At 39.8% G+C, this 8,003-nt stretch overlaps 1 protein-coding gene across 2 annotated transcripts in view; it reads left to right on the top strand.

The window, feature by feature from the left end:
* The window catches only part of pds5b (PDS5 cohesin associated factor B), a 229,822-nt gene that overhangs the window by 90,969 nt on the left and 130,850 nt on the right, over positions 1–8,003 (top strand). The window lies entirely within an intron of this gene.

The raw sequence follows: 8,003 nt of genomic DNA, 5'->3' as shown, positions 1-8,003 counted from the left end.
GTGATAACAAGCTGTAGAGCTGGATGAACACAGCAGGCCAAACAACATCAGAGGAGCAGGAAAGCTGACATTTTGGGTCTGGACCCTTCTTCAGCAGGGTCCAGACCCGAAACGTCAGCTTTCCTGCTCCTCTATGCTGCTTGGCCTGCTGTGTTCATCCAGCTCTACAGCTTGTTATCACTATATAAAATGACATCTCTTTCTTCTTGTTCACCATTTACCATCCTGACATTATTAACACTATCATGTAACTGTCAATTAATCACAGCAGTCAGACTGAAGTGAGGAAGAAAACTGGAAGTTGAAGCGCACTGATAGTCTAAGGTCCAAATCCACCTGTGTCTTCCGATCATTTATGTTAACGTTACACCTTAAACTAATATAATACATCCTAAATAATAATTTACCAAAATGTATTCAATTTTAAATACAAGTTAACTTGCTACAAAACAGATCCTGCACTTCTTTGCTGTCTATATGAATTCCCATTCAAACATTATTCTAAATGTTCACTGATCTACACTGGCACCTATTCCAGCAATGCTTCACTTATAAAACTCAATTCTTATTTTCTAAGAACTGTATGGCTGCCCTCTCCCTTCAACTTTCTGAAGTATATCTGCGCTCACCTAATACCAGCCTCTTCTGCATTCCCAATTTTAATTATTCTACCACTGAAAGCTGCCTAGGTCCAAAACTCTAGAACATGTTTAGAATTCTGCTGTCTCACATCCACTATATTTTCTGTCATGTGACTTCATGTTAAATTTTGAAGACATTCTTCTGAAGCACCTGGGTATGTTTTAGAACTTCAAAGACCCTATAGAAATGAAAGTTGCTACTCTAAGTTTTCATAATCATAATATGGATCAATTAATCATCCAGTAACTGGATGCTCTCAATTCTACATATACATAGAAATATTCCAGTATTTATTCAAATGCCATATTAACATGATATAGAACAATTTAAATCTGTAGCAACCACAGAGTTCTAACATCCTCTCAAGCTGTATTTACATCTTCCACTCCTTACACTGGCAAAGTGTCTGTTTTTGTCAGATTTCCAGCTTCTGCAGTATTTTGTTACTTCTTCAATAAAGTGTCGTAGATTACCGACACCTCATGATAAACTAAGAGATTAGGATTTCAGGCAAAATTGATTTCAATTATCAAAAACTGTAGTGCAAAATAATTATTTCAGAAATACATTTGCAGACTTACAGATAACTGCTAAACACTGGAACCGAAGCTAAACTTGATCGTGTAAAGCTACAAGTGATTCCTCTCCACTTATCACAGAATCTACAACAAGCAACAGTTGAACTATGAACCATCAAGGTCAACAAGTCATTATGACATTCTTTTCCAATCTAGATATTTGCTCAGGCTTTGGAATTCAAAAGAACCACTATTCAAATCAGTAACCAAGCAGGGACCACAAATTGCAGTTGAGGAAAAAAAATAAAAATGAGCCACCTAACAGTGAGGTAGGTGCAATCTAAATGTCAATATCCCTTTACTGCACACATTATTCTAAAGCTTTGAAAAAGAAAGTCATGCTTTGACAAACTAGGTCTGGTACAAAAAAATCTTCACGGAAAGATGCACAGATCCTAATGAGCTTGTCCAGTTTATTACATTCACTGCGCTATAACTCAGAAGGAAGAATTTATTATAAATCAAACTTTACACACCTTCAGTATGTGAGAAAGTACTTCACAGCCAATTAGGTTATTTTGAGCTCTTGTAATTCTTGTTACTGGGCAAATCAGCCTTGTACACAGCCACATGCCACAAAAACAACTGCATCAATATTCTAATGAATTGCCAGCCTAGATTCTGCGTATAAACCCCAGTGCTGGGCTTGAACACACCAGCTTCCAAATAAATAGAGAAGAATATTACCTCTATTTCGTCTCTTAAGATACTCAACTCAATCCTTGGGGATCGTGGCTTCCAAGGTAGCAAGTTAAACAATGTTGCACAGGCTTGGCAACAAAAGTTATCTACTTTTTGGGTCTCTTGTCCACTTGTGTTTGGAGTGAACATCGAACACAAAAATCAGGTTCCAACTTCTTATCCTGAAATCCATCCTCATTGGCTAAAACAAAGAAAAATTACACAACTGCAGATCCTGGTTAGCTAGCGGTCAGCTTCCCTTGAATATTTTAATTAACTTCAACTGCTTTAGAAATATGCAGTCCAAGTATTCTGCACTAGCTACTCGACACCACTTTAAAAAAGAAGCTCCAATGAACTCAATGAAGTTGTTTCAAAACTCTGTCCTTTCCTTCCACTCAGCTTTGTCAAACCTTGCTTGGGCACCTGACTGGAATCCTACGTGGTAGACAATCCATAGTGACAAGAAAATTCTGAAGTTCAAAATTGGCAATGGTCTTACATTTAAAAAGTAATCCAACTGTGGTCAACAGAAGTGAAACTATCATTAGATGAAAGAAAGCAGCTTAGAATGTCACCGCAAAGAGTGTGATAAGTTGGAGGACTGAGGGGAATCAAAGCATTCAAAGGATGAACAAGAAGTTGATGAAAGATACAAGCTGGCAACAGACCAAGTATGTAAAAGAATTCAGTAGTACATAAAAAATTTCTGTAGCATAAGTGAGCAAAAGTAAACATAGGTCCTTTACCAGAGGTAGGAGAAATTATAATCAGAAGGAAACGGTCTTGGGCATAGGTACAAATAAAGACAAAACATCCCAGAACTAGTGGGGAACCAAGGATCCAAAAGAAAACGAGGAGCTTAAGGAAATAAAAAACAAAAGTACCAGTAAAAAGAAATAGTAATGAATAACGGTAGTAAAGTTGCCAAATATCCCGGATGGGCAGCACCTCAAGAACTTTTAATAAATAAGTTACACAGTGAAGTACTAGGTTTTGATTTCAGAATTCCCTAGATTCTAGAACACTCCCTGTGGAGTGGAAGAAAGCAAACATAACCTTGCTATTCAAGAAGGAACTGGGAAAACAGGAAACTAACGGTTAACCTGACACCAGTAGCAGCAAAAATACAAGAACCTATTAATATTAGCATCATTGTAACAGGGCACTTAAAAATCATAATATGATAATGCAGTCACAGATTTATGAAAGGGAATTAGTGCTTTCTTTAGAACACAAAGTCATGGTAGATAAAGCAATGTATATCTGGACTTTCAAGAAAAGGTGGCAAAATGAGCTCCCATGGAACAGGGGCAATATATTTGAATGGACTGAAGTTTGATTAAAGAACAGAATAGACCAGGGATAATGGAGCATTTTTAAGTTGGCACTCTGCAACTGATGAACCAATGGGACCAGCATTTGGGCTTCAGCTATTTTCAATCAATAATCAGTAAATTTGAGGAGATCAAAAGTAATATATACAAGTGTCTTTATGATATTTTCTCATCTAATTTTCTAAAGTGAGAGAAACTTAAAGATATTGCAAGGGGTATGTGGATCAATTAAAGATGAGAGCAGGCAGGATCACAGCAGATGGAATACAATGCCATGAAGTTAGTCAAACTGGCAGCCAAGAGCAGAATTTTTTGAACATAAAAAAACTGCTAAATATTTGCATTCAGGGGAATCTGGGTGATTGTGTGCATGAATCACAAACTTAATATGCATAATCAGCAAGTAGTTAGGTAAGCTAATGTTAGCCCCTATTACAAAATAACTGGACCACAAGAGTAAATACATATAACTACAATTACCACACTAAAATTAAGAGCTGGTGCATTTTGAGAGGATTAACAAGGCAAGGGAGTACATGTTGAATGGTACGAACCTAGGAAGTACAGAGGGATCTTTGTGCGCATGTCCAGAGATTCTTGAAGGCAGCAGGACAGGCAGAGATGGTGGTTAAGAAGGCAAATGGAATACCTGCCTTTCTTAGTCAATATACTGAATATAAGAGCAAACAGATTATAATGGAGCTGTAATTAAGGTTAATTAGGCCACAGCCAGAATACAGTGTGCATTTCTGATTACCACAATAAAAGGAAGGATGTGATTGCACTGGAAAGGATGCAGAGGGGATTCATTAGGATGTTGCCCAGGCTGGAGTGATTCGGCTATGAACAGAGATTAGATAAACCGGGGTTTTATTCCCTTCCAGCAGAGAAGGTTGGGTGGGGTTTTGTTTGGTGGTTACAGAATGCCAGTAACCTGTTTGAGGTGCACCAACTAACTTCAGACAGGCACAGATAGGGAGAAACTTTTCTTCTTGGTCAATATCAGAGGCATAGATTACAAGTAAGCAGCAGGGTGGGTTGAAAGGGGAGGTGAAAGTTTTGTTGACCAGACGGATGGCGGATATCTGGAACTCACTACATTTAAAAAAAAGCTAAGTGGAGACAGGAACCAAAGCATTTAGGAACTATTTAGATGAGCATTTGATATAACAAAGCATACAAGGATTTAATCGGCCAAGTGCTGGTGGAAAATAGGATTAGAACAGATCTATGTTTTAATGATATGTGCAGACACAAAGGTCCTTTTTCTATACTGTAAAAGCTCATTCCAATTACATTGGGTCTTCAGAAAATAACATCTGGAGTACTATATACAATTTTAGTCTACTTATTCAAGGCACAAGGAACAATGCTTCAGAAGGAGTGTAAAAGCTCACAAAATTAGTTCCTACAATGGGATGGAGGAGAATTATCTTCAGATTTCAGACTGAATAGATTAGGCCTATGATCACCAGGCTTTTAACATTAGAAGTCATCTCAAAAGCATAAACATTAAGTGATTTCACAAAGTCAATTCTGGAAAATGCTTCCCTGGTTGGGTATTATAGAAATAGGGGTCAGCCTTAGAACCAGTTCACCACTTACACTGGAGACAAGATTTCTTCAACTCAAACAGGTTGTGAACATTTGGAATTCTCCATCAGAGACACAGATTTTTGGAAATTGACAAAATGAAGGAATATGATTATAATGCAGGATGGTGACTGGAGTAGGTGAACAAGTTCAAAAGGACAAAACAGCTTAGTCTTTCTCTTTTAACATACGTTCCTATAACACGCTTTTGACAGGTATCTTTCTACTGAGAATATATGGGGTCATAACCTACAACACCATCACAAAAGACAAGGAAATCTTAAATTAACAACTATGATTGATTTGTTTACAAAATAATTTTGTACTGATCTAAAAGAACATGCACTTTCCTCAAATTCAGAACAAAATTATTTAAATTATCAGGTAAAGGGAAGAACTTAAAATACAGCTAGCTAATGTACTTTTGAAGCGCAGAAAAAAACACTATTTACCAAGATTTTTTTTGTACAGAATTTCCCCACCCTCATTTGTTTCACTGTCAAAAAGACAGCAAAATTGAGCACAAAAGATCTTGTCCAGAAGGGTACTTTTTTATGAAGTCAAATCATGATATAACTACTTTAAAAAAAAACACCCAAATGACTGATGGTTTGAACAGCAAGGGGAAAATAACACTTGCGCAGCAAAACCTGTTAGCATTCTTGATCCTCAACGGTTGCTGGTTATTAGTGGGACGAAAATGACAGATTCCATGAACACGGCTATTCCATCAAAATTTTGCCCTGAATGATGACAGCCACCATAGACTGCTGAAAGCAACTGTGGGGGGGGGGGGGCGGAAGAGAAGAGAAGAAAAATACATATGTGGACGAGCTCAAATACGTCAAGTTCTAGGCCAAAGCAAAAACATGAGTACTAGCAGGCCCCGAAATCTTGCAAACTCAACCCTTTCGGGAAAATAAGCACCCATCAGTTATACTTCAAACGCCATTATTTTCGGTCTTTACGGTCCCCACACACAGAGGCGAAGAATCAAGATTCCTCACCAGGGCTTCCAGCAGAAACCAAAAGGGCTTTCACCCCGCCCGCCAGGGTCCAGCAGCCAGGATTACCCACTCTCCCGATCACTGAAAACAAAACCACAGCGGGGAAAAGCATCGCCGAGTGAGTGGAGGGGGCGGGAAAAAAAGGCAGAGCGAGACAGAAAGAAGCCCAGGCAGAAACGGGCATGTACGGAAAGCCGAGCCGCCACACCACACGGTAAATACCCATAAATCCGGGGCCGCCAATACAACGAAACGCAGAAATAAAACCGCCAGCAGTAGCAACAACAACAACATGTACATATACACAATAAAACGACAAAAAGGATCCGCAGAATTAGTGACGGTTCGTCTCCTCACCCGTGTGAGAACCCCAGTCTAGTCCGGTCCAGTCCAATTCTTCAACCGCCGCTGCCTCTGCCGCCTGCCCCTAGAACGCTTCAAAATGGCGCCAATTTGTCTCCGGCTGCACCAATGAACGGAGAGCGGGGGAGGGAGGCAGGGAGTCACTGTCAACACAGTAGTCAACTCAACCCCACAAACCCCAAATCCAACTCCCACTAGAGCACACTGAGACAGAGATGTGGAGCAGGGCACCCTCCAGCCGCACTGATTTTCCCCGGGGAGTGGGCTCGAAAAGCAAAAGAGAGGAGGGGGAACAAAGTCGACAACAGACGTGCTCTTTCTCTATTTATCTACATATCTCTATGTCTCTCCGTGCACGGTAAATGCTGCAAAAGAAATGCATCGCAGTTAATAATGAATTGCAGCACCTCTTAGGGGTGAATTAATCAATATACAGCCCCCGAATATGAGTGGGGGTGGGGGCGAAGAACCGCGGCCCGCCTTATTCCCGGTTTGGAAGTGGTGCAGCGTTAATAAAAGTTTAGCCGAAGGAACTTCATGACTCGGACCCGGTCTAGTGGAAAATTGAAGCAAGAGCATCTCCAAACGTCGAAAAGAAGGCATTACAAGTTTTAAATTTAAAAAAATCCAAGTACAGGGTTCCATGAGATACAAAAGTATTCTTCGCGAGATTTTGATTTAAAGTTTTGATGACTTGATTCATATTTTGAAGCTGATTCCAACATTTTCACAACTCGGAAACATTGTTGGATATAACGAGACAGCACGAAGTGCACGCCGACAGGAACAAAAACATATCGGTTATTTGTTGTCAAATAGGGTTCAATTTGAACATTAGTAAAATCTTAGAAGTTTTTATTGCTTATGTCACAGAATGCTAGGTATTTTTGAGAGAATGTTAACGTAAAGCAAAGCATATGTTCAGATTACCCTGTAATTATATTTTAAAAACTCTTAAAACCTCCTGTATGTCACACCAATTTACTGTTTGCACAAATTTTTCCCATTGGTAATACATAGTGTAAGGGTTGACTACTTAATAATAAGAACAAATTACTATATAAAGGCAAAATATTGTGGATGCTGGGAATCTGAAACAACATATTTTCTGAGATAGTAGGAACTGCAGATGCTGGAGAATCCGAGACAACAAGGTGCAGAGCTGGATGAACACAGCAGGCCAAGCAGCATCGGAGAAGCAGGAAAGCTGACGTTTAGGGTCTGGACCCTGCTTCGGAAACGTCAGCCTTTCTGCTCTTATGATGCTGCTTGGCCTGCTGTGTTCATCCAGCTCTGCACCTTGTTATCTTTATTAACATTTCTAATCTAGAGGCCTCTTCTGCAGAACTGGACTACACTTAACAAGTTACTATATAGTTACTTTCTTAAAAGTAAAACAGTACTTTGACTTTGAATGAATCTCACAACTCAAGACTGAGCATCCACGAGATGCTGCAGGCCATCACCAGCAGCAGAATTATACTCCAGCACAATCTGCAACCTCATGGACCAGCATATCAAACCAGTGGATCATCCCTGATTCAACGGAGAGCACAGGAGAGCATGCTAGGAGTGGCACCAGCCATACCAAAAAATGAGGTGCCAACGTGGTGAAGCCACTAAACAGGACCACTTGCATGCCAAACAGTACAAGCAGCAAGTGATAGATAGAGCGAGTTGATCCCACAACCAACAGATCAGATCTAAGTTCTGCAGTCTTGCCACATCCAGTCGTAAATGATGAAATGCAACAAGATCTGGACCATATCCAGTCTTGGGCTGACAAGTGGCAAGTAACATTC

Source organism: Rhincodon typus, chromosome 6, assembly GCF_021869965.1.
Source record: "Rhincodon typus isolate 14 chromosome 6, sRhiTyp1.1, whole genome shotgun sequence".
NCBI lineage: Eukaryota > Metazoa > Chordata > Chondrichthyes > Orectolobiformes > Rhincodontidae > Rhincodon > Rhincodon typus.
Note: the sequence above shows the minus strand (reverse complement) of the source record. Positions and strands in the feature narration are given on the sequence as shown.